The 27,583-nt window shown below is 39.9% G+C and overlaps 1 long non-coding RNA gene across 3 annotated transcripts in view; it reads left to right on the top strand.

The window, feature by feature from the left end:
* Nucleotides 1–27,583, top strand: part of LOC139757266 (uncharacterized) — a 191,374-nt gene that overhangs the window by 140,718 nt on the left and 23,073 nt on the right. For all 3 annotated transcript variants that reach the window (XR_011714558.1, XR_011714556.1, XR_011714557.1), the window contains exons 5-6: nt 3,938–4,060; nt 4,309–4,431. This is a non-coding gene — a long non-coding RNA (uncharacterized lncRNA). The remainder of the gene's footprint in view (nt 1–3,937; nt 4,061–4,308; nt 4,432–27,583) is intronic.

The following is a 27,583-nucleotide window of genomic DNA, read 5'->3' as shown; positions in this document are numbered from 1 at the left end:
CATTTAACCCCGGTTATAAAAGCGCCACACTTTTATTTGATCGTTCAGTCCATTTTTTTTTTTTTTCAACGGACAAACAGAGTGTTTAATTCGTTCCGTTTTGATTGGTTTATGCGCGGCAGTGGGGCAGATCACGTGACCTCTTGACCTCCCTCTCTTTTGTGTGTTTGTTTTTGGTTGTTTCATGCCCACCTGTTGTGGTTGGTCATGCGTTTGTGTCCCTCCCATCTTCCTGCTTCTCTGCCTGATGTTGCACACCCTGGGAGTGTTCCTTGACCTTGCTGGTGTTCCTTAACTCCCCCCCCCCCCTGCCAGTGTTACCCTCCCCCCCCCTCCACTCCCCAACCCCCCTCCGCTGTGGCTTGCGTCCAGGCCATGTTTACCGCTAGCCTGGCACCTTCGAGACCCCTCACTGTTGTTCTCTGTCATTTTCCCTCCTCCTTTATGTGACACAAATTACTAGGATTTTCCCTGGGCGGTTTGAGACTTGGGCCGCCCACCTCCGACGCCCTGCCCGTCTCTCCTAGAGCCGCTGGGGATGGCCAAGGTGACGTATCTAACGCTATCTCTTATCGTTATCGGTCTGCATTACTTTGATATGAAGTTTTGATAACGTCTATCGTCTGTTCTATAACTGGTCGAGTTGTGGGTAATTCGGGATAGATCTAAAGCCGAAGTCACGGTCGGGGACATGGTCCCGGATGCGGTCTTCAAGTTTGTGGAGTAATTAGTGAGCTAATGAAGGTAAAGGCGTACAGACTACCGTTCACCAAGTCTCCGTTTCATTGCCCATTTGCCCATTAAACTGTTAGCGTGTAACGACGTTAAAACCACTTTTGTAAGCATCAGCGCCAATTTAGGGGGTGGTGACTGCTCCCTGATGGCGTAGATTTCCCGCCATAATTAGCGAAGATGGCGGCATCTTTGCTCGGGAAAATGAATTACGATGAGCATAAAGCGATTAGAGGTGGCGCTACCTGCCGGCGTGGACAGGTGTTGTACAGGTGTTGTTCAAGTTGCGTATCCTGAGGTGGCGCTACCTGCCGACGTGGACAGGTGTCGCACAGGTTGTTGATCAGGTTGCGTAACCTGACGTGTGGATCACGTGTTTATATACAGGTGTTCAGCCGACCACACCTGCTGTGTACCACCACAGATTAACACCGCCGCCTCTCACCACCATCACCACCATCACCACTGGTGATAGTGGTGACTCTAGAAAGAGAATGGGTCAGTTCTGGGTAGGCTTCTACCATTCTAGGCATCACATGGACACGCACGACATTCACTCCCCACTCCGATAATATCACCACAAAAGCGAGACACAAATTAAGTGCCCTCAGACCACTATCACATTTGGATAGGGAAAAGAATCCCTTAACATCCTATACAAACAATCCATCCGATCCTCTTTAAGATATGCCTCGACTCTCTGATCTTCCGCCTTCCCAGGTAAATGCAGATATATATATATATATATATATATATATATATATATATATATATATATATATATATATATATATAAAACTGAAAAACAGTGGATAGAAATACGTAGTTCAACAAGTCTTTATTTAAGTCGATATTTTTTATGAGTATACAAATAAATTGTCAGTGGCATTCTTATGTTTTGTTTCATTAAATATTAAAAAGACAATATTGATTGCTTTGTTTGTAATCATATATTTAATTTCGTTACCAGTCCACCTAACGTCTTATTAATCCTCCCGTTTTCTCACTTTCCTTCCGTATAAGTACGTACTTGGACCGTCAGATGGCTCTCAACACGCCATTTATTATTGTGGGGCATAGTGTTTCCCTGCTGATTAGTTCAACTACACATGATTAAGGCGAACGAAGGTGGCGGCGTCACACTAACACTTTTTGCGTTAACTTCCTGACTTATCGCCTTATTTTGAAATAAATTTGCGTCAATTTTGCGGCGTGTTAAGTAAAATTATATGATACGTCGTGATCTTGACAGTTCTGAGTATGTTTCGTAACCAAGTTGAGATCTATACATACGAGTGCAGATTTTATTTAGATAAAAAAAGATCATAGCCAAAATGATTAAGTGTTGATTAATATTATTTTAATTTCAAATATTTTCAATTACATATTATACTCTCAAGATTATTATATTGACCTTGATGACCATAAACATATGCTTTGTTTTTGTTTACATTCGTACCACGTAAATTCATCATGGCAGCGAATGCAATTTTATGGAGGCCTTCTTATCATTCATTCTAGTGTAAACACGCCAGTCCGAAGATGGCCTTATTAATATATAAGGTCCCATCTTTACTTGTGGCACAGTGAGCGCAATCTTGTTAATTTAGAAAAGAAAATAACGCCCGTGATTCTACTTAACCTGTGTTGACAGTAAGCAAACAGAAAGATCGATGGAAGTCAGAACTTTACGCAAGAAATGGACGCTGCTCTGAGCTTTTGATTTTGATATTTGGAACGTCAGGAATAACTGTGTCATTGAAAAGTACGATGTAGGGACCTCAACACTGAGGTAAGTACGGTTTGCAGAACACTCAATCCTCGGGGTGTTTGCGTATTGTGTTACCATGTTTCACATCAGTTATTAGTAAATATTTTTAAGAACTGACTACACATACACGTTGTGTTTACTTCGTTAGTTTACAGAAATAGGTTGTAGTTTGTGTTGACCGAGGTACGATCACGTCAAGGTTTGGCGTGCCGAAGTGTTAGAAAAACGTGGATGGAGTGAAGATAACAGTATTTAAATCATTTTCAAAAAGATTTAATTGTAAAAAAGTGTATGTCTTGATTATGCTCTGCTACTACTATGATGCCTTCGATGTCGAACCTGCCTTGGAATTTGAAGTTAATTTTTTATTTATAAGAATTCTTCATATTATTTTTGGTCAGTAAGATATTTGATAATTTTGTTCAGCAATTGTAGTTTAGTGTTTAATGATTGGATTAACGTCACGAAACGTGATTTGTAACGTTTTGTTCAGCGATATTAGGGCAACAGTGGTGAGGGTTATGAATATCAGGGCGAGTGGTGAGGAGTTATGAATATCAAGGAAAGTGGTTAATCAACAGATACAGGTGAAACACGAGTAAATACAGTAACACCTTACATAATTGAATGATGTTAAGTTGGATATTGAGTGTCTTTGTTCGACAAAGGTGATATATTGTGTGAAGAACAAGTAAAAGTTGCGGAACTTGATTTAGAGCATTTTGTCATATTCAGCGACAAGTATGGCGATAGTGGTGAGGGTTAAGAGTAGAGTAAACGAAGATGACTCGTCAGAAATCAGTCGAACCTTTAAAAACCTAACGTAAACAAGCAGCTATATCTTTGGTTTTAACTTGAAAATTTATGGTTGTAGTTGTCGTTCTTAATCTGCTGTTAGGAATTGTTGGATTTCTTCGCATACTTGATCGTGTGACAGTCACCCAGCAGACTTTGGAATAGATCGACTGTAGATATGATAGTGAGATTAATGTAGGCCCTGATCGATCAGTCACACGTATCAAAAGTCTGCATCTTTAAAAGGGATTTAAAAAGATCATTTAAAGTGCATGTAATTTTCGTGATCTCAATATTAGCATAACTAGTGATGATACTAGCCTTGTGTGCGATTAGGTTAGTTTGTTATGGTTTAGCCATGTGTACATTTGGCTAACTAGTTATGATTTAGGAACTGAATATTAGTTTTTTTTTTATTAGATATGGTAAACTTAAGTGTGCTAAATATTCCCTGTCGGTAAGAATGTTGAAAGTGTGTCTAGCATGTACTAGATTATGTTAGGGGAGAAAGTAATCCTCGCCTAAATGGGTTATACCAGAAAGCAAGTCCTCGCCATAAATGCAAAAAGATAAGCACGCAAAATTCCTATGACAAGTACATTCACATAATTTTATATTAGAATTATCTCGTATTGACAGATGAGATGGCTGCAGAGTCTTATTACAAACGATCTTGGAGAGTATTAAATGGTGCACCTGAAGATAGACAGACGTCTGAGGAGGCACGCCATTGGTGATGGTTGATTGTTCGAGGACATACAGGTAAGCTGGTAGTTGATGGATTAGAAGGTGGGGGAGGGGTTATAGTGTGCTAAATATTCCCTGTCGGTAAGAATGTTAAAAGTGTGTCTAGCATGTACTAGATTATGTTAGGGGAGAAAGTAATCCTCGCCTAAATGGGTTATACCAGAAAGCAAGTCCTCGCCATAAATGCAAAAAGATAAGCACGCAAAATTCCTTTGACAAGTACATTCACATGATTTTATATTAGAATTATCTCGTATTGACAGATGAGATGGCTGCAGAGTCTTATTACAAACGATCTTGGAGAGTATTAAATGGTGCACCTGAAGATAGACAGACGTCTGAGGAGGCACGCCATTGGTGATGGTTGATTGTTCGAGGACATACAGGTAAGCTGGTAGTTGATGGATTAGAAGGTGGGGGAGGGGTTATAATCTCTATCGTCCCAACTCCATGGATAGATAGTTCATCTATTCGTCAGCCAGTTCTTTGTATTTTTTCCAGTGATTCATTTATTTGCAGAGTTCAGGTAAGGTCATAACAGTTTAGCTAGAGTCCTTGTAAATTGTCATCCAGCGAATATGTTGGTAATGTACTCAACCCAGTGGCTACGACAGTGCGACCCTTTGGAATGATTGTTTGAACTTTGACCTGACCCTTAATGGTTAGGCCAAAGGTTATGTCAATATACCTAAGGGTCGCACTGTCGTGTTTAAGGGGTTGATGGTGATTGGTGGCTTTCCCCTACATTTTTTTTTTTTCTGAGGGAATCTGTTTTTTTTCCGTGGACTTTTTCATCAGAGTACTTGTTTTGATATTATTTCGAGCATGATGTAAGAATTGTTTTATTTATAAAGCCTCACCCGACGCTAGCTGAGTATGGACATCATTTTATATAATAGTTTCAACTTCACATGCCTTCCTTTTTCTCTGTGTAGGGGAAAAATGTATTTCATTTATGAACTGTCTCCGTTAGAGCACTTCTTTTCGTACTTTTATTATAGATTGCCTGTCTGTTTACGGTCATTATGAGATATAAGTACAGCCTCACTTGCCTTCCCTTGGTTATTATAAAGCCAGTATTTTTAGATGCATTTGTTACCTCCATTTTCAGTCTGTGGCTGCATTTAGTTTGGTAAACTGTTTACACACCTCTTACGGTAGGCCTTCATCGTGGCTTGGATCATTATTTTGTTAATTACAAGCATAAATTTTAGATAAGACAAAAGAAATATCCTTCAGATAAACGACTGACATTTGCTCCATATATATATATATATATATATATATATATATATATATATATATATATATATATATATATATATATACACACACACACACACACACACACACACTTACATACACACACATATTTGCCGTTTCCCGCATTAGCGAGGTAGCGTTAAGAGCAGAGGACTGAGCCTAAGAGGATATATCCTCATTTGGCCCCCTTCTCTGATCCTTCTGTTAGAAAAGTAAAAACTAGAGAGGAGGATTTCCAGATCCCCCGCTCCCTCCCCTTTTAGTCGCCTTTTACGACACGCAGGGAATACATGGGAAGTATTCTTTCTCCCCTATCCCCAAGGATAATATATATATATATATATATATATATATATATATATATATATATATATATATATATATATATATATATACTTTGTCGCTGTCTCCCGCGTTAGCGAGGTAGCGCACACACATTTAGACCCCAATCTGAGCCTTCGAGGAGGATGAGCACTCTCCTTATGACTCCTTCTGTTTCTTCATTTAGAAAGTTAAAATACAAGGAGGGGAGGGTTTCTAACCCCCCGCTCCCATCCCCTTTAGTCGCCTTTTATGACGCGGGGAATGCGTGGGAAGTATTTTTTCTCCCCTATCTAAGGGATATATATATATATATATATATATATATATATATATATATATATATATATATATATATATGCTGAAACGCCGCTTGGAAAAAGAAACACGGGATTCTTGAGCTCTTTCGTGTAATACCTTTTCAGAGGAACTGAGTGAGTGAGAATAGGCACAATAGATGTTAGGTAAACGGAATCGGAGGAATCATGGAATGGGGTTAAGTGACTTTGTAATTAGTTAGAAGCTAGATTGGCACAAGGGTCTGTGTGACCTACCCTCTACCTGATCTTGACCTGGCATCTCCCGGATGACCTAAGGTAAAACAGGAGATAAGATGGACTTGCATAATACATCGTAAACTCGAGAACAGTTGATAAAACTCTTCATAATTTACAGTTGGAGAGATACTTGTCAAAAGTTTTGTCAATTGTTCTTGAGTTTATGATGTATTATGTAACCTTTGTCCGGTTTTACCCGAGTGAGGTCAAGCTCAAGAGAGGGTGGGTCAACTTCGCCTCTCACTGATTACAAGGTCACCTGAGCCCATTCCATGTTCTGTCCGGTTCTGTATACATAACCTTTATTGCACTTATCTCTCTCTCTCTCTCTCTCTCTCTCTCTCTCTCTCTCTCTCTCTCTCTCTCTCTCTCTCTCTCTCTAATCCTCTGAAGGTGTAATACGAGAAGGCGCTCAGGATTCTTGTATTCCTTTTCCTAGTGGTGTTTATGCATTTATGGAGTAAGTGTTTGTCGTGATTTTCAGCATATATATATATATATATATATATATATATATATATATATATATATATATATATATATATATTATAGAACGTGGAAATATTACCGAGTTTTATTCATGGAACGTCAGTACAGCAGCATAATCACATTTATCCCATATTTTTTCATATTGGTGAAATATTTTCACCGCGTATGGAAGTTTGATATTGCTTTCAGTTCTGGGATGTAACTGATAAATGATTAATTGATCACTAAACATATTAGAATTAATCGTTAATTTGTCAATACTGTCGTGAGAATAGACCCACCGAGTATGGCTAAATATTAGGCATTAAGGGCGTATGGCTGAGATGTTTTGAAATATAAACAATAGGCTGGTGTCCCCATCTGGCGGAAGGTGCGGCGTGCGTCAAGCGGTGGCTTCTCAATCTCCGCTTGGGATCACCAGCCCCCGCGCTGCCAACACCTCGAAGATTATATACACCTCCACAAAACTCTTAACCCAGCACCAAGATCCTGCCACAGACCACTGGGAACTCTCTTGCACGTTCTTATCCCGATGAGAGTGAGTTGTTTATCGGATATTTAAAGCGCCAATGGATTCCCTCGAGTGGCTGATGCGATGGGTGGACAAGGAACCCGACGGAATGTTCTGACACCCGACTTTGACTATCGGGGAAAGTGGTGAGGGAAGTCGCGGTGTCCTCCTCGTCTCATATCAACGCTCATCAGGTCTCATCTTGGCCACCCCACAATGACCCGACCATCCCAGAATGGATCGTTGTAGTCTTCAAGATTCTCCATTGCGTAGTGTCTTTTCCCCCTAGTATTCCAAACGCAAATTAATCAGGGATTTCAATTATATTGCCCGTAGGTAACAAAGGACTGTCACCTTATTTAGGGGAATACTATGCTTATTTTCCTTATGGTATTATAGATAGGAGAGTAGCGCTACACTAAGAAGTCGTTGATGCATTGTGAGAATGTTGCGGGAGCCGGAGCGGCGTGTCCATCATGCTCGTTAAGGCGGGAAAATTGAAGTTTGCCCGCCAAGATGAGGTTTTGGCGGGACTCAGTACTGAGATTTGGCGGGAAAACTAATCCTGCAGTCCACTTGACTTGGGGGGCACCAAGTGACGCGGATGTAGCACTCCACAATTGGGTGTTATGGGTCAATTTCTAACCACTGATGGATTTTCAGATGAAACGGAGAGGACAGCGGCCGATCAATGGCTCGGTATTCAAGACCGGGCCTCGGCCAGCTTCCACGACATGCATGAACACACCAGTTGTCATGAGTTAGGTTTTTATTGCTGCACCCCGCCCTCTTCCATCATATATATATATATATATATATATATATATATATATATATATATATATATATATATATATATATATATATGATTTGTATGATACAAAAGTGACATCAGAAAGTGATAAATGTTAGAACATCATATTTTCACTATATATTATGATCATAAGACAAATCATGTGTTTCCTGTCATCTTCACATAACCAGATGTTCACTGATGTTTATTTAAGTAAGGCCAGGAGGATATTAGAGCCTACTTGCCAATTTCCCGTCTGGGGGTCGAGGGAGGTGCGGTTGGTGGCGGGTAAGGCGTCTTGCTGGCGGCTAGGCTCCGGACATCCTTGGGAAGCACCTCACTAAAATGGGGGGAAAAGAGAAAGGAAAATGAATTTTCATGTAGTACTGAACTTTCGTCGTGAGTATTGTTGGGGAAAAAATATTTTTTTTTTTTTTTTGGTGGGGGGAAATTAACTTAGAGTAAGTCTCTTACTGGACCGAAATTAACTTACTGACTTTGAGAGAGTATACACAAGTTTCTGCTGGTGAGTTGATAACCATGTCTGTTTACGTTCGTTTAACGAGCGAGCGCTCAGTGGGCAGCTGACATCGCATTTAGTTATTTTCCCAACGTGGTTGATGGAATACACGAAATTATACGAAGAATGGTAAATGGGAAGGACGGACAGCAGTAGACCTGATGGTCCATGACGAAGTTGTCTGCCCGGAAACCAGTAATGGTGTCCTGTTTCCCTAATAAGCTGGAGAGAGGATAGTAAACCAGAATCTCCCATTCCTTCCATCACCTCCTCCAGCACACCAGCCGACAGGAAAATAGCTATGGAGGACCATGCATTCTGGGAGGGTTTTTTTTCAAGCCTCAAATCAGCACAGGAAAAAAAAATACGTGCATATTGTTGCCTCATGAATAGGCTTATTTACTGATTTTTAATGTGAGAGCAACGGTATAATTGCAGGTTAGATCTCTTGAGATTCATCGCCTTGATGCAAGGGGTGTAGTGAAGTCCATTTTTTTGGAAACGCCTGTGCTGAGAAAGACAAAAGCTCTGCCCGCGTTTGTATTTCAGTCTAACCTTTTAACTTTCACACCCTTATTTCTGCTCACTGGATCTATAACGTAAAGAAATTTTCACGTTGCAAATTGTGGAGTTTAGTCTTGTACTACTCTTTCCCTTTTAGTGGGAAATGTTTACATTGGGAGTTGCGTGTATCTGCCTAAGAAAATGGGGGGGAGGGGGTTACATGTACATGACAGGAAAATTAATGAAAAAGTAATTTATTAGTCATGACTTTTTGGTGTTAGGGAGTGACTCGTGGTTGGATAGGGAAGTGGCAGGGGGATGTGGCTCCTTTGCTGGTGGCTCCAGGGGGTATTCTTGCGTCCTGTAGTGGAAGGTGATTAACAAAGGACCATAAACTGGTTGTTGAGGATAGATTTTTTTTTTTTCCTGGAGGCTGTTGTGTAGGACAGTGGGTTCCAGTGGCGGTTGCATAGGGCAGGTTGTTGGGGTCCTGAGGCAACACATGGCACTAAGGACACGCCATCATACCGAAGGGTCTTAAGGACGTGATCAAGCAGGAATGACCAGAATCTCTTTTATTGAAGATTAGAGGCCTTTTACACACACACACACACACACACACACACACACACACACACACACACACACAGACTATATGGATAAGGAAATGTTTTACAAGCTGTGTATATCTTTCACGTTGCCAAAAAGTACTATATGCTTCTCAAGTTTGGTCATCGCACCTAAGGACAAAGAACTGACGGAAAAGGTCCAGTAGCACGAGAATCAAGAAGTGAGTTACAGGAAAGACTGGAGACCTTAGATTTGTTCACCATGGAAGAAAGAAGAGTGAGAAGTGACCTTATCACATCCCTTGAGTTTTTTAAACCATTTTGAAGACATCATCATTGAACAGTTCTTTGAAAGATGCAAGATAAAAACCAGACGCCATAACATCAAGTTCAACAAAAACATTTTAGAAAAGTTGTAAATAAGTGTTTTAATTGCATAAGAGCAGTAGGTAATTGGAATAACCCGAGTGATGAAATTTTGAAGTTGTGGGAGACAGAAGTTGTACGACAGTAGAGAAAGTTCAGATACGTAATTACCAACAAATCTGCCCCGAATTCTGCGTGAAGCATCATTTTTATCTACTGAATGACCCGTGTTGAGGAGCCACCCGCTTACCAACGTTAGCAACATCCACATGATGACTTGATTTGTCACTTAAGTGAACCGGTCGTCATATCAGGGAGCTGGCAAGACCGAGGGTAAAGTGTACAAATGAGTGTAGAAAAAACTGATTGTTGAGTAGTGGGATGGGATGGGGGGTGGGGTATAATGAATCATAATGAAGAAAGTACGAGTTTACAAAGAAACTGCTTCGTATGGGACTCGTTTACCGTCTTGACACATCACCGCCAGCTTATTTAACCAACGCCACGTGCTAACATCTTTACGACGAGTTGTTTAAAAATAAAGGAGACGCTATTTAATTTTAACTGCTCACGTTGGTGGCTGCGTCACCGCGTGATCCCAACAGACGAGAACAGTTCCTAGTGACTAGTGTTCTACGCTTTCGCAAGTCCAACGGTATATTTCGGGTTGTTGTTAAGTTTTTTCTCCCGGTACACACGTAGTTGTACCGATGGATGCAGATCTCGACACTCGGGAGTAAAGCATGATCGAGTTAGATTCATAGCCAGCGTGGGTTTCATATGTGGCAGAGTTGGTGTTTAAGGATGGTCGGTCGGTCGGTTGTCAACAAGACGCCATAGCGCCATACATGGTACAACGCCCGCCATCTGTTGACGACTTTTGTAACGACGTAATCAATAGACCCGCTCGACGTACCCGCTTTTCCCTACACCTACGCCTCTTGACATTTTCTACGTGTGTGAATTGTTTAGTTATTCCAGATTCGAACTAAAAATAGGGTCCAAGGTAGTTGATGATGATTTAAAGGGAAAAGAAAAGGAAATATATATATTTATTCTCAGACGGTAGCATTAAATCTTTAAATGAGTTCTCTCCATATTCTGAAACGGTCAGATTTTGAAGACTATCACATATCTCTTAAATACATACTTCGTTGCCACTTTCAGCAAAGAAATAAAAAACGGGAATTTACATACAGGTAACTTACGCTTTGTATAAATGAAACTCAGGGACCATAAGTCTGAAACTGCTTACATTAGACAATTTTTGATGTTGCAAAATCAGTATAAACTGTTGTAGTCAGATAATCACAAGATTCCATGAAGTTAAAAAGATTTTGTAGGAAGGTGAAAGGCGTATACGGCAGTGGCGTATCTAGGTTATGGCAGGTAGGGCAGGTGCCCTGGGCGCCACTTGAAGGGGGGCGCCACTCGTAACAGGATTGTTTTTTGACAAGCTGTCCGATTGACATTTTTAACGGTCTTGTTTTGTGAGTTAACTCACCTACTTTTCAACTATAGCAATATTTTGCTACTATTATTTGCATTACCGCTTCTTCGTTACAAATTTGATTATATAAGTCTTAAAGAGTTTATATAAATTCAAGTTTAGCCTAATCTTCAACTTCGTAATTACACTGTATATATTTTTACAAAGGTGAGTAATGTGGCAGTTGAGGGAATAATTGGTGTACATGGGGGTGTTCAGTGTTGTAAATGGAAATGGTGAAGAGCTTGTAGATTTGTGTGCTTAAAAAGGATTGGTGCTTGGGAATACCTAGTTTAAAAAGAGGTATACATAAGTATACGTATGTAAGTAGGAGAAATAGCCAGAGAGCGGTATTGGATTACGTGTTAAGTGACAGGCGCGTGAAAGAGAAACTTTTGGATGTTGATATGCTGAGAGGTGGAACTGGAGGGATGTCTGATCATTATCTTGTGGAAGCGAAGATGAAGATTTGTAGAGGTTTTCAGAAAAGAAGAGGGAATGTTGGGGTGAAGAGAGTGGTGAGAGTAAGTGAGCTTGGAAAGGGGACTTGTGTGAGGAAGTACCAGGAGAGACTGAGTGCAGGATGGAAAAAGGTGAGAGCAAAGGACTTAAGGGGAATGGGGGAGGAATGGGATGTATTTAGGGAAGCAGTGATGGCTTGTGCAAAAGATGCTTGTAGCATGAGAAGCGTGGGAGGTGGGCAGATTAGAAAGGGTAGTGAGTGGGGAGGTGAAGAAGTAAGATTATTAGTGAGAGAAGAGATAGGCATTTGGACGATTTTTGCAAGGAAATAGTGCAAATGACTGGGAGATGTATAATAGAAAGAGGCAGGAGGTCAAGAGAAAGGTGCAAGAGGTGAAAAAGAGGGCAAATGAGAGTTGAGTGAGAGTATCATTAAATTTTAGGGAGAATAAAAAGATGTTTTGGAAGGAGGTAAATAAAGTGCGTAAGACAAGAGAACAAATGGGAACATCGGTGAAAGGGGCTAATGGGGAGGTAATAACAAGTAGTGGTGATATGAGAAGGAGATGGAGTGGGTATTTTGAAGGTTTGGTGAATGTGTTAGATGATAGAGCGGCAGATATAGGGTGTTTTGGTCGAGGTGGTGTGCGAAGTCAGAGGGTCAAGGAAAATGAGTTGGTAAACAGAGAAGTAGTGAAAGCTTTGCGGAAGATGAAAGCCGGCAAGGCGGCGGGTTTGGATGGTACTGCAGTGGAATTTATGAAAAAAGGGGGTGACTGTGTTGTTGACTGGTTAGTGAGGATATTCAATGTATGTATGGCTCATGGTGAAGTGCCTGAGGATTGGCGGAATACATGCATAGTGCTATTGTACAAAGGCAAAGGGGATAAAGGTGTTTTCAAATTATAGAGGTATAGGTTTGTTGAGTATTCCTGGGAAATTGTATGGGAGGGTATTGATTGAAAGGCTGAAGGCATGTACAGAACATCAGATAGGGGAAGAGCAGTGTGGTTTCAGAAGTGGTAGAGGGTGTGTGGTTCAGGTGTTTGCTTTGAAGAATGCATGTGAGAAATGCTTAGAAAAACAAATGGATTTGTATGTAGCATTTATGGATTTGGAGAAGGCATATGATAGAGTTGATGGAGATGCTTTGTAGAAGGTATTAAGAGTATATGGTGTGGGAAGCAAGTTGTTAGAAGCAGTGAAAAGTTTTTTTTATCGAGGTTGTAAGGTATATGTACGGGTAGGAAGAGAGGAAAGTGATTTTTTCTCAGTGAATGTCGGTTTGCGGCAGGGGTGCGTGATGTCTCCATGGTTGTTTAATTTGTTTATAGATCGGGTTGTTAGGGAGGTGAATGCAAGAGTTTTGGAGAGTGGTGCAGTTATGCAGTCTGTTGTGGATGAGAGGGCTTGGGAAGTGAGTCGGTTGTTGTTTTCTGATGATACAGCACTGGTGGCTGATTCGGGTGAGAAACTGCAGAAGCTGGTGACTGACTTTGGTAAAGTGTGTGAAAGAAGAAAGCTGAGAGTAAATGTGAATAAGAGCAAGGTTATTAGGTGCAGTAGGATTGAGGGATCAGTCAAGTGGGAGGTAAGTTTGAATGGAGAAAAACTGGAGGAAGTGAAGTGTTTTAGATATCTGGGAGTGAATTTGGCAGCAGATGGTACCATGGAAGCGGAAGTGAGTCACAGGGTGGGGGAGGGGGGGGAAAGTTCTGGGAGCACTGAAAAATGTGTGGAAGGTGAGAACATTATCCCAGAAAGCAAAAATGGGTATGTTTGAAGGAATAGTGGTTCCAACAATGTTATATGGTTGCGAGGCATGGGCTATAGAGAGGGTTGTGCGGAGGGTGGATGTGTTGGAAATGAGATGTTTGAGGACAATATGTGGTGTGAGGTGGTTTGATTGAGTAAGTAATGAAAGGGTAAGAGAAATGTGTAGTAATAAAAAGAGTGTGGTTGAGAGAGCAGAAGAGGGTGTTTTGAAATGGTTTGGTCACATGGAGAGAATGAGTGAGGAAAGCTTGACAAAGAGGATATATTTGTCAGAGGTGGAGGGGACGAGAAGTGGGAGACCAAATTGGAGGTGGAAGGATGGAGTGAAAAAGATTTTGAGTGATCGGGGCCTGAACATGCAGGAGGATGAAAGGTGTGCAAGGAATAGAATGAATTGGAATGATGTGGTATACCGGGGTCGACGTGCTGTCAGTGGATTGAACCAGGGCATATGAAGCGTCTGGGGTAAACCATGGAATATATATATATATATATATATATATATATATATATATATATATATATATATATATATATATATATATGTGTGTGTGTGTGTGTGTGTGTTTGTGTGTGCGTGTGTATTCATGTATTATACTTTGTCGCTGTCTCCCGCGTTAGCGAGGTAGCGCAAGGAAACAGACGAAAGAATGGTCCAACCCACCCACATACATGCATATACATACACGTCCACACACGCACATATACATACCTATACATCTCAGCGTATATCTAAATATACACACACAGACATATACATATATACACATGTACATAATTCATACTGTCTGCCATTATTCATACCCGTCGCCACCCCGTCACACATGAAATGAAAACCCCCTCCCCCCGCATTTGCGCGAGGTAGCGCTAGGAAAAGACAACAAAGGCCACATTCGTTCACACTCAGTCTCTAGCTGGCATGTATAATGCACAGAAACCACAGCTCCCTTTCCACATCCAGGCCCCACAAAACTTTCCATGGTTTACCCCAGACCCTTCACATGCACTGGTTCAATCCATTGACAGCACGTTGACCCCGGAATACCACATCGTTCCAATTCACTCTATTCCTTGCACATCTTTCACCCTCCTGCATGTTCAGGCCCCAGTCACTCAAAATCTTTTTCACTCCATCTTTCCACCTTCGGTCTCCCACTTCTCCTTGTTCCCTCCACCTCTGACACATATCCTCTTGGTCAATCTTTCCTCACTCATTCTCTCCATGTGACCAAACCATTTCAATACACCCTCTTCTGCTCTCTCAACCACACTCTTTTTATTACCACACATCTCTCTTACCCTTTCATTACTTACTGGATCAAACCACCTCACACCACATATTGTCCTCAAACATCTCATTTCCAGCACATCCATCCTCCTTCGCACAACTCTATCTATAGCCCATGCCTCGCAACCATATAAAATTGTTGGAACCACCATTCCTTCAAACATACCCATTTTTGCTTTCCAAGATAACGTTCTGGACTTCCACACATTCTTCAATGCTCCCAGAACTTTTGCCCCCTCCCCCACCCTATGATTCAATTCCGCTTCCATGGTTCCATCCGCTGCCAAATCCACTCCCAGATATTTAAAACACTTCACTTTCTCCAGTTTTTCTCCATTCAAACTTACCTCCCAATTAACTTGTCCCTCAATGCTACTGTACCTAATAACCTTGCTTTTATTCACATATACTCTCAGCCTTCTTCTTTCACACACTTTACCAAAGTCAGTCACCAGCTTCTGCAGTTTCTCACCCGAATCAGCCACCAGCACTGTATCATCAGCGAACAACAACTGACTCACTTCCCAAACTCTCTCATCCACAACAGACTGCAAACTTGCCCCTCTTTCCAAAACTCTTGCATTCACCTCCCTAACAACCCCATCCATAAACAAATTAAACAACCATGGAGACATCACACACCCCTGCCGCAAACCAACATTCACTGAAAACCAATCACTTTCCTCTCTTCCTACACATACACATGCCTTACATCCTCGATAAAAACTTTTCACTGCTTCTGACAACTTACCTCCCACATCATATATTCTTAATACCTTCCACAGAGCATCTCTATCAACTCTATCATATGCCTTCTCCAGATTCATAAATGCTACATACAAATCCATTTGCTTTTCTAAGTATTTCTCACATACATTTTTCGAGGCAAACACCTGATCCACACATCCTCTACCACTTCTGAAACCACATACCTTCACCCTCTCAATCAATACCCTCCCATATAATTTCCCAGGAGTACTCAATAAACTTATACCTCTTTAATTTGAACACACTCTTATCCCCTTTGCCTTTGTACAGTGGCACTATGAAAGCATTCTGCCAGTCCTCAGGCACCTCACCATGAGTCATACATACATTAAATAACCTTAGCAACCAGTCAACAATACAGTCACCCCATTTTTTAATAAATTCCACTGCAGTATCATCCAAACCCACTGCCTTGCCGGCTTTCATCTTCCACAAAGCTTTTACTACCTCTTCTCTGTTTACCAAATCATTCTCCCTAACCCTCTAACTTTGCACACCAACTCGACCAAAACACCCTATATCTGCTACTCACCACTACTTTTTATCACCTCCCCTTAGCCCCCTTCACTGATGTTCCCATTTGTTCCCTTGTCTTAGGCACTTTATTTACCTCCTTCCAAAACATCTTTTTATTCTCCCTAAAATTTAATGATACTCTCTCACCCCAACTCTCATTTGCCCTCTTTTTTGCCTCTTGCATCTTTCTCTTGACCTCCCGCCTCTTTCTTTTATACATCTTCCAGTCATTTGCATTATTTCCCTGTAAAAATCATCTTAATGCCTCTCTCTCTTCTCTTTCACTAATAATCTTACTTCTTTGTCCCACCACTCACTACCCTTTCTAATCTGCCCACCTCTCACGCTTCTCATGCCACAAGCATCTTTTGCACAAGCCATCATTACTTCCCTAAATACATCCCATTCCTCCCCCACTCCCCTTACGTCCTTTGTTCTCACCTTTTTCCATTCTGTACTCAGTCTCTCCTGGTACTTCCTCACACAAATCTCCTTCCCAAGCTCACTTACTCTCTTCACCACTCTCTTCACCCCAACATTCTCTCTTCTTTTCTGAAAACCTCTACAAATCTTCACCTTCGCCTTCACAAGATATTGATCAGACATCCCTCCAGTTGCACCTCTCAGCACATTAACATCCAAAAGTTTCTCTTTCGCGCGTCTATTTACATATGTGCACTTATGTATATCTCTTTTTAAACCAGGTATTCCCAATATATATATATATATATATATATATATATATGCTACCTCGCAAACGCGGGAGACAGCGACAAAGCAAAATAAATATATATATATATATATATATATATATATATATATATATATATATATATATATATATATATATATCTTTTCTTTTTTTTCAAACTATTCGCCATTTCCTGCGTTAGCAAGGTAGCGTTAAGAACAAAGGACTGGGCCTCTGAGGGAATATCCTCACCTGGCCCCCTTCTCTGTTCCTTCTTTTGGAAAAATTAAAAAAAAAAAAAAAAAAAAAAAAAAAAAAAAAAAACGAGAGGGGGAGGATTTCCAGCCCCCAGCTCCCTCCCCTTTTAGTCACCTTCTACAACACGCAGGGAATATATTTATATACATATATATATATATATATATATATATATATATATATATATATATATATATATATATTTTTTTTTTTTTTTTTTTTTTGCTTTGTCGCTGTCTCCCGCGTTTGCGAGGTAGCGCAAGGAAACAGACGAAAGAAATGGCCCAACCCACCCCCATACACATGTATATACATACGTCCACACACGCAAATATACATACCTCCACATACACATGTATTTACATACACGTCCACACACGCACATATACATACCTATACATCTCAGCGTATATCTAAATATACACACACAGACATATACATATATACACATGTACATAATTCATAGTCTGTCCTTATTCATTCCTGTCGCCACCCCGCCACAACATGAAATGACAACCCCCTCCCCCCGCATTTGCGCGAGGTAGCGCAAGGAAACAGACGAAAGAATGGTCCAACCCACCCACATACACATGTATTTACATACACGTCCACACACGCACATATACATACCTATACATCTCAGCGTATATCTAAATATACACACACAGACATATACATATATACACATGTACATAATTCATACTGTCTGCCATTATTCATACCGTCGCCACCCCGTCACACATGAAATGAAAACCCCCTCCCCCCGCATTTGCGCGAGGTAGCGCTAGGAAAAGACAACAAAGGCCACATTCGTTCACACTCAGTCTCTAGCTGGCATGTATAACACAGCTTTCCATGGTTTACCCCAGACGCTTCACATGCCTTGATTCAATCCACTGACAGCACGTCAACCCCGGTATACCACATCGCTCCAATTCACTCTATTCCTTGCCCTCCTTTCACCCTCCTGCATGTTCAGGCCCCGATCACACAAAATCTTTTTCACTCCATCTTTCCACCTCCAATTTGGTCTCCCTCTTCTCCTCGTTCCCTCCACCTCCGACACATATATCCTCTTGGTCAGTCTTTCCTCACTCATTCTCTCCATGTGACCAAACCATTTCAAAACACCCTCTTCTGCTCTCTCAATCACGCTCTTTTTATTTCCACACATCTCTCTTACCCTTACGTTACTTACTCGATCAAACCACCTCACACCACACATTGTCCTCAAACATCTCATTTCCAGCACATCCATCCTCCTGCGCACAACTCTATCCATAGTCCACGCCTCGCAACCATACAACATTGTTGGAACCACTATTCCTTCAAACATACCCATTTTTGCTTTCCGAGATAATGTTCTCGACTTCCACACATTCTTCAAGGCTCCCAGAATTTTCGTCCCCTCCCCCACCCTATGATCCACTTCCGCTTCCATGTTTCCATCCGCTGCCAGATCCACTCCCAGATATCTAAAACACTTCACTTCCTCCAGTTTTTCTCCATTCAAACTCACCTCCCAATTGACTTGACCCTCAACCCTACTGTACCTAATAACCTTGCTCTTATTCACATTTACTCTTAACTTTCTTCTTTCACACACTTTACCAAACTCAGTCACCAGCTTCTGCAGTTTCTCACATGAATCAGCCACCAGCGCTGTATCATCAGCGAACAACAACTGACTCACTTCCCAAGCTCTCTCATCCCCAACAGACTTCATACTTGCCCCTCTTTCCAAAACTCTTGCATTCACCTCCCTAACAACCCCATCCATAAACAAATTAAACAACCATGGAGACATCACACACCCCTGCCGCAAACCTACATTCACTGAGAACCAGTCACTTTCCTCTCTTCCTACACGTACACATGCCTTACATCCTCGATAAAAACTTTTCACTGCTTCTAACAACTTGCCTTCCACACCATATATTCTTAATACCTTCCACAGAGCATCTCTATCAACTCTATCATATGCCTTCTCCAGATCCATAAATGCTACATACAAATCCATTTGCTTTTCTAAGTATTTCTCACATACATTCTTCAAAGCAAACACCTGATCCACACATCCTCTACCACTTCTGAAACCACACTGCTCTTCCCCAATCTGATGCTCTGTACATGCCTTCACCCTCTCAATCAATACCCTCCCATATAATTTGCCAGGAATACTCAACAAACTTATACCTCTGTAATTTGAGCACTCACTCTTATCCCCTTTGCCTTTGTACAATGGCACTATGCACGCATTCCGCCAATCCTCAGGCACCTCACCATGAGTCATACATACATTAAATAACCTTACCAACCAGTCAACAATATATACATATATATATAGTTGTTGTTCGCTGATGATACAGCGCTGGTGGCTGATTCATGTGAGAAACTGCAGAAGCTGGTGACTGAGTTTGGTAAAGTGTGTGGAAGAAGAAAGTTAAGAGTAAATGTGAATAAGAGCAAGGTTATTAGGTACAGTAGGGTTGAGGGTCAAGTCAATTGGGAGGTGAGTTTGAATGGAGAAAAACTGGAGGAAGTGAAGTGTTTTAGATATCTGGGAGTGGATCTGGCAGCGGATGGAACCATGGAAGCGGAAGTGGATCATAGGGTGGGGGAGGGGGCGAAAATTCTGGGGGCCTTGAAGAATGTGTGGAAGTCGAGAACATTATCTCGGAAAGCAAAAATGGGTATGTTTGAAGGAATAGTGGTTCCAACAATGTTGTATGGTTGCGAGGCGTGGGCTATGGATAGAGTTGTGCGCAGGAGGATGGATGTGCTGGAAATGAGATGTTTGAGGACAATGTGTGGTGTGAGGTGGTTTGATCGAGTGAGTAACGTAAGGGTAAGAGAGATGTGTGGAAATAAAAAGAGCGTGGTTGAGAGAGCAGAAGAGGGTGTTTTGAAGTGGTTTGGGCACATGGAGAGAATGAGTGAGGAAAGATTGACCAAGAGGATATATGTGTCGGAGGTGGAGGGAACGAGGAGAAGAGGGAGACCAAATTGGAGGTGGAAAGATGGAGTGAAAAAGATTTTGTGTGATCGGAGCCTGAACATGCAGGAGGGTGAAAGGAGGGCAAGGAATAGAGTGAATTGGAGCGATGTGGTATACCGGGGTTGACGTGCTGTCAGTGGATTGAATCAAGGCATGTGAAGTGTCTGGGGTAAACCATGGAAAGCTGTGTAGGTATGTATATTTGCGTGTGTGGACGTATGTATATACATGTGTATGGGGGGGGGGTTGGGCCATTTCTTTCGTCTGTTTCCTTGCGCTACCTCGCAAACGCAGGAGACAGCGACAAAGTATAATAAAAAAAAAAAAAAAAATATATATATATATATATATATATATATATATATATATATATTATTTTTTTATTATACTTTGTCGCTGTCTCCCATGTTAGTGAGGTAGCGCAAGGAAAAAGACGAAAGAATGGCCCAACCCACCCACATACACATGTATTTACATACACGTCCACACACGCACATATACATACCTATACATTTTAACGTATACATATATATACACACACAGACATATACATATATACACATGTACATAATTCATAGTCTGTCCTTATTCATTCCTGTCGCCACCCCGCCACACATGAAATGACAACCCCCTCCCCCCGTATTTCCTTCGTTAGCATGGTAGTGCCAGGAACAGACTAGGAAAGATAGCATCTGCCTACATCCATTCTTTAGCTGTCATGTGTTATGCATCGAAACCATAGCTCCCTATCTACGCCTAGAACCCCCAGACCTTTCATGGTTTACCCTGGACATTTCACATATACATCACTATGGTAGGGGACAAAGAATTCTTCCTCTGTATCCCCTGTATGTTGTAGGAGGCAACTAAAGGGGAGTGCTCATCCTCCACGAAGGATCGGCCTGGGGATGTCTGAATATTTGGATATAACCCAAAATGAGAAGAGGGAGGAATAGGTAGTACATTTGAAGAAAGAAACCTGAATATCCTGCCTCAGTGAAACGAAGCTTAAGGGTAAAGGTAAAGAATGAAGAATGGGGGTATTCAGTATTATGAATGGACGTGTACAGCATGTGGAGTTGTGTGTTGAAAAAGGTCTGGCGATTGAAAGTAACTGGTTTAAAAAAAAGGGACATGCACAGATACAAGTATATGAGTAGGAGAGATTGTCAGTGGGCATTATTGGATTACTTAATAATTGATAGGTGTGTAAAAGAGAGACTTTTGGACGTAAATATCCTGAGACAGGCAGCTGGTAGGATGTCTGATTACTACCTTGTGAAGGCGAAGGTGAGCTTGGAAAAGAGACTTGTTTGAAGAAAGTGTAGAATGGCAGAAGATGAAAGGAAATGAAGCAAGGGGAGTGGGTTAGGAATGGGAGGTATTTAGGGAAGCATTGCTGATGTGTGCAAAAGATGCATGTGGCATGCTAAAGTTGGGAGTTGGGCAGATTAGAAAGGGTAGTGAGTGGTGGGATGATGAAGTAAAGTTGATAGTGAAAGAGAAGAGGGAGGTGGTTGGTCATGACTGACAGGTAAGGAGTGTAAATGATTGGAGGATCTATTAGAGAAAGCAACTGAAGGTCAAGAGGAAGGTGGAGGGATTGAAAAAGAAGGCAAATGAAAGTTGGGGTGAGCTAATATCAGTAAAACGTAGGAAGAAGGTTTTTGAAGGATGTTAATAATGTGGAAAAAGAACAAATAAGAAGATCAGTGAAGTGGAAAAAAGGAGAACGAATAGGAACATCAAAGAAGTAGGCAAAAAGGGAAGTGATATCAGGTAGTGATGAAGTGAGATGGAGTGAGCATTTTGAAGGACTGTTGAATGTGTTTGATGATAGGGTGGCAGATGTAGGGTGTTTAACTCAGGATGGTAAGCAAAGTAAGAATTATGGAGAGTGGCATGGTGACGAGAAGGGGTGGTGAAAGCCATACAAAAGATGAAATGTGGCATCGCGGCTGGAGTGGATGGTATTGCAGTTGAATTTATCAAGAAAAGGGGTGACTGTTGTTGATTGGTTGTTAAAGACTTCCTCTGTATGTATAGATCATGGTGATGTGCTGAAGGATTGGCAGAATGGATGTATAGTGCCAATGTATAAAGGCAAAGAGAAAAAGATGAGTGTTCAAACTACAGAGTTATGAGTTGTATGGGAGGGTATTGATTGAGGGTTGAAGGCATGCTCAGAGCATCAGATTAGGAAGGAGCATTGTGGTTTCAGAAGTGGTAGAGGATGCTTGGATCAGGTGTTTGCTTTAAAGAGTGTGTGACAAAAGCTTCCAGAAACAGATGGATTTGTATGTAGTATTAATGAACCTCGCGAAAGCATATGATAGACTTGATAGAGATGCCTTGTGGAAGGTCTTAAGAATATTCATTGTGGAAGGAAAGCTACTTAAAGCAAGGCTGCAAGGCATGTGTACAAGTAGGAAGAGTGAAGAGTGAACTGTTCTAAGTGAAGATTGGTCTGTGGCAGGGGTGTGTGATGTCATTGCAATTGTTTAATTGTTTATTGTTGGGGTGATGAGGAAGGTAAATGCGATATTCTTGGAGAGGGAATGAGAGGGCCAGGAAAGGGAGTCAGTTTTTGTTTGCTGATGATACAGCACTGTTGGCAGATTCAAGTGAGAAATTGCTAAAGTTGATGACTGAGTTTTGATGACCATGTGAAAGGAGGAAGTTGAGAGTAAATGTGAATATAAGCAAGTTTATTAGGTTTTGCAGGGTTGAGGGACAGGACCTTTCTGTGGTGTCCTGATTGCTGCATATGACCTAATTCAGTCAAGTGACAGCATGTCATCCCAGTATACTGTGTTGGTCATATTCACTCTATCCCATGCATGCCTTACACTTGCCTGCACGCTCAGGTCCCAACACTCGTTAGTCTTTCCCTTCTTATCCTATCCTCTTCTGATACATATACCTTCTTTTGATTCATATACCTTCTTTTTTAACTTCTTTATGTACACCCTCTTCTGCTCTCAGTGATCATTCTTATCACCACACCTTTTTCTTATTGTATCCTTTCTTTCTTGACTGACCATCCTCACAGCAAATCCTCTCCTCAAGCATTTCACATCCATTGTATTCACCCTTTTCCATACTTTCATGTTGAGCCCACACCAGGCTATATCATCAAATATGCCAATCTTTGCCATCACTGACAAAGACCTCTCTTTCCACACAATGTGCCCAGGACCTTAAGTCTCTTCATCCTACTTATGACTCACTTCAGCTCCTATTCCATTCGCTGCCATATCCACTCCCAGGTATCTAAAACACCCACTTCCTCAAGGTAACATCCATTCATGCACTCCAACTTGCATATCTCTCTCTGTTGCTAAACCTGATAATCTTGCTTTAATTCACATTTACTCTCAAATTTTACCTTTCACACACGCTCCTAAAGTAGACACCAGCTTCATCATCTCATTCAAATCTGTCATCAGAGCTGTCATCAGGGAATAGCAACTGGCACAACTCCCTGGCTCTCCAATCCCCAACAGACAGCATACCCACTTCTCTCTCCAAGACTTGCATTCGCCTCCTTCACCATGTACATACAAGCCTATAGACTTTGATGTGTGTATATATGGGTGTCATCAGCCTCTGCCTGCCTGGGGTTACACTGTAAGTGTAAAGTCACCAAATTAGTTTGCATCACTGTCACTGGACAAAAAGAAGTACATTTTCATCAAGGAACTTCTCATTTAAAAGAAAATCCATATCCTAAGGAGTGATTGTAATGAATCCGTTGAAGCTCTAAAAGCCACATAAAAATGGGCCAAGGAGTTTTATAACAATAATAATAATGTTAATAATAACAATTTTATATATGTTTATAGGAGCTGCTTAAAAGGGATTCCTGGGGCAAGAAAGTAAAGTTTGTATGTATATTCCTGTGAGTCCACAGGGAAAATGAAACATGATAAGTTCCCAAGTGCACTTTCGTGTAATAATCACATCATCAGGGGAGACACAAGAGAGAAATATAAGTCAGTTGATATACATCAAAGAGACGAAGCTAGGACACCATTTGGTAAACATGCGATTGTCCAAGACAAACGAGGAGCGTTCATAAACGTATCATTTTACAAATTTTATCAACAATAAAGTTATCTAATTTGTATAGACCATCACTAGTATTAAGATTATAATTCTTTGTGTATTTGATAATAGAAGATTCAATTATATTTCTCGTGGTAATAGAGTTAGAGCTAATAACTGAGATGGCATTACTCCAGTCAATACAATGATCATAGTTTTTAATGTGATTAAACAAAGCATTTGATTCTTTTCCCGTTCTTGTACTATATTCATGTTGCTTAAGTCTAACAGAAAGATCCTTACCAGTCTGCCCAACATAAAATTTATCACAGTTTCCACATGGCACTTTATAGATGCATCAAGGAGAATTTTCTGATGAATTCTTGATTAAGATATTCTTTATAGTATTATTGTTGCTGAAGGCAACAGTTACATGTGTAAAATGATTTCTTTGCTAACTTAAGGGATTTATCAATGAATAGGGTACGTTAACTTAGATCCAATAGAATATATCTTCTCAAACTCATCATCAATAAACTCTGGACTGCAAATAAGTAATGCCCTAAGGAACATAGATTGAAATGATGATAATTTAACTTTGTCATGTTGAGATGAGTAATAATGGATATATGAGCATACATTGGTAGGTTTTCTGTATATGCTAAACTTGAAGTTGTTTCCTTGCCTATGGATCATGCAATCTAAAAATGGTAACATACCATTATTTTCATTTTCTACAGTAAATTTGATGGAAAGTACTAAATTGTTAAGTAAGGGGAGAAATATTTGTAAATTTTCATTTGTTGGCCAAACACACAGAACATCATCTACGAACCTAAACCAAATTGCATAGAAGGTAAGATATCCTTTAGTACTTTTGTTAAAAAAAAAAAATTCCATACAAAGATTACTTAGTACAGGGTTACCCATTGCCATACCAAATTTTTGAGCATAATAATCTCCATTGAATTGAAATACATAGTCTTTTATACACAATTTTATCAGTTCAATGAAAACAGACTTTGAAACAGGTAAATGAATCTCATCCAAGACATCAAATAAATATTCTAAAAGGTTATCAACTGGAACTTTTGTGAAAGGTGAGGGAACATCAAAGCTAACTAGTTTGAAATAAAAAATAACATTGATATTGTTTAGCTTGTTGACTAAATCTACATTGTTCATGATATTAGAATTTGATACCTTACCCACTAAAGGGCTTAATAAAGAAACTAACCATTTTGACAATTTATATGTGATGGAGCCTACTGAACTCACGATAGGTCTTGCTGGAAAATTCTTTTTATGTGTTTTGATAAGTCCATACATATATGGCAATGACGGGGACAAAGATGACAAAACTTTTGATAAGAGAACCATTACCTTTCTTCTTTATTGAAATGGAAATTAACTGCTTCTAAGTGATTTTTACTGAGTTTAGAATATGTTTTGTCATCATTTAAAATATCATTCATTTTAGATAAATAGTCACTTTTGTCTAAAATCACAACAGTGTTAGCCTTATCTGCTTTAGTAATATATATATTCTTGTCTTTTTCTTAGGTGTTAATAGCTCTTATAAATCTTTTAGGGCAATTGGGTTCCACTGGTTTTGACAAACTGCCTTACATTAAACCCTTACAGATATTATTTTCATCATTACTTAAATTACTGTATTTCTCTAAATTACAAAAAGACTTTGTGACATCAACACAGCAGGCTTCCCTGTTAGAGCTCACAAAACTTAAACCATAGCCTAACACTGCTGTGATTTTAGACAGAAGTAACTATTTATCTAAAATGAATGATATTTTAAATGATGACACAACATATTCTAAACTCAGTAAAAATACCTTGGAAGCAGTTAATTCCCATTTCAATAAAGAAATGAAGTTGTTGTTGAAAGGTAATGGTTCTCTTATCAAAAGTTTGTCATCTTTGTCCCCTTCATTGCCATATATGTATGGACTTATCAAAACACATAAACAGAATTTTCCAGCAAGACCTATAGTGAGTTCAGTAGGCTCTGTCAAATATGAATTGTCAAAATGGTTAGTTTCTTTATTGAGCCCTTTAGTGGGTAAGGTATCAAATTCTAATATCATGAACAATGTAGATTTAGTCAACAAACTAAACAATATCAATGTTAATTTTGATTTCAAACTAGTTAGCTTTGATGTTTCCTCAACTTTCACAAAAGTTCCAGTTGATGACCTTTTAGAATATTTATTTGATGTCTTGGATGAGATTTATTTACCTGTTTCAAAGTCTGTTTTCATTAAATTGAAAAAATTGTGTATAAAAAAAAGACTGTGTATTTCAATTCAGTGGAGATTATTATGCTCAAAAATTTGGTATGGCAATGGGTAACCCTCTTTCACCTGTACTAAGTAATCTTTATATGGAATTTAACAAAAATTTAACAAAATTACTAAAGGATATCTTACCTTCTAATGCAATTTGGTTTAGGTATGTAGATGTTCTGTGTGTTTGGCCAACAAATGAAAAGTTACAAGTATTTCTCCCCTTACTTAACAATTTAGTACCTTCCATCAAATTTACTGTAGAAAATGAAAATAAATGGTAAGTTACCATTTTTAGATTGCATGATCCACAGGCAAGGAAACAACTTTAAGTTTAGCATATACAGAAAACCTACCAATGTATGCTCATATATCCATTATTACTCATCTCAACATGACAAAGTTATATTATCATCATTTCAATCTAAGTTCCTTAGGGCATTACGTATTTGCAGTCCAGAGTTTATTGATGATGAGTTTGAGAAGATATATTCTATTGGATCTAAGTTAAAGTACCCTAGATTTTTCATTGATAAATCCCTAGGTTAGCAAAGAAATCATTTTACAGAGTTGAGCCCAAACCTCCCATTGACACCAAGAATCTTTTAGTTCTCCCTTTTAATACAAATTTTACTTTACTTCCCATGTTGCTTAAATCCTTTAATGTAAATGTTGACTTCAGCAACAATAATACTATAAGGAATATCTTAATCAAGAATTCACCAGAAAATTCTCCTCGATGCATCTATAAAGTGCCATGTGGAAAACGTGATAAATTTTATGTTGGGCAGACTGGTAAGGATCTTTCTGTTAGACTTAAACAACATAAATATAGTATAAGAACGGCACAAGAATCAAATGCCTTGTTTAATCACGTTAAAAACTATGATCATTGTACTGACTGGAGTAATGCCATCTGAGTTATTAACTCTATTACCATGAGAAATATCACTGAATCTTCTATCATTAAATGCACAAAGAATTATAATCTTAATATTAGTGATGGTCTATACAAATTAGATAACTTCATTGTTGATAAAATTTGTAAA

Source organism: Panulirus ornatus, chromosome 25 (assembly GCF_036320965.1).
Source record: "Panulirus ornatus isolate Po-2019 chromosome 25, ASM3632096v1, whole genome shotgun sequence".
Taxonomy (NCBI): domain Eukaryota; kingdom Metazoa; phylum Arthropoda; class Malacostraca; order Decapoda; family Palinuridae; genus Panulirus; species Panulirus ornatus.
The sequence above is the reverse complement of the archived record's forward strand: the minus strand, read 5'-3'. Positions and strand labels throughout refer to the sequence as shown.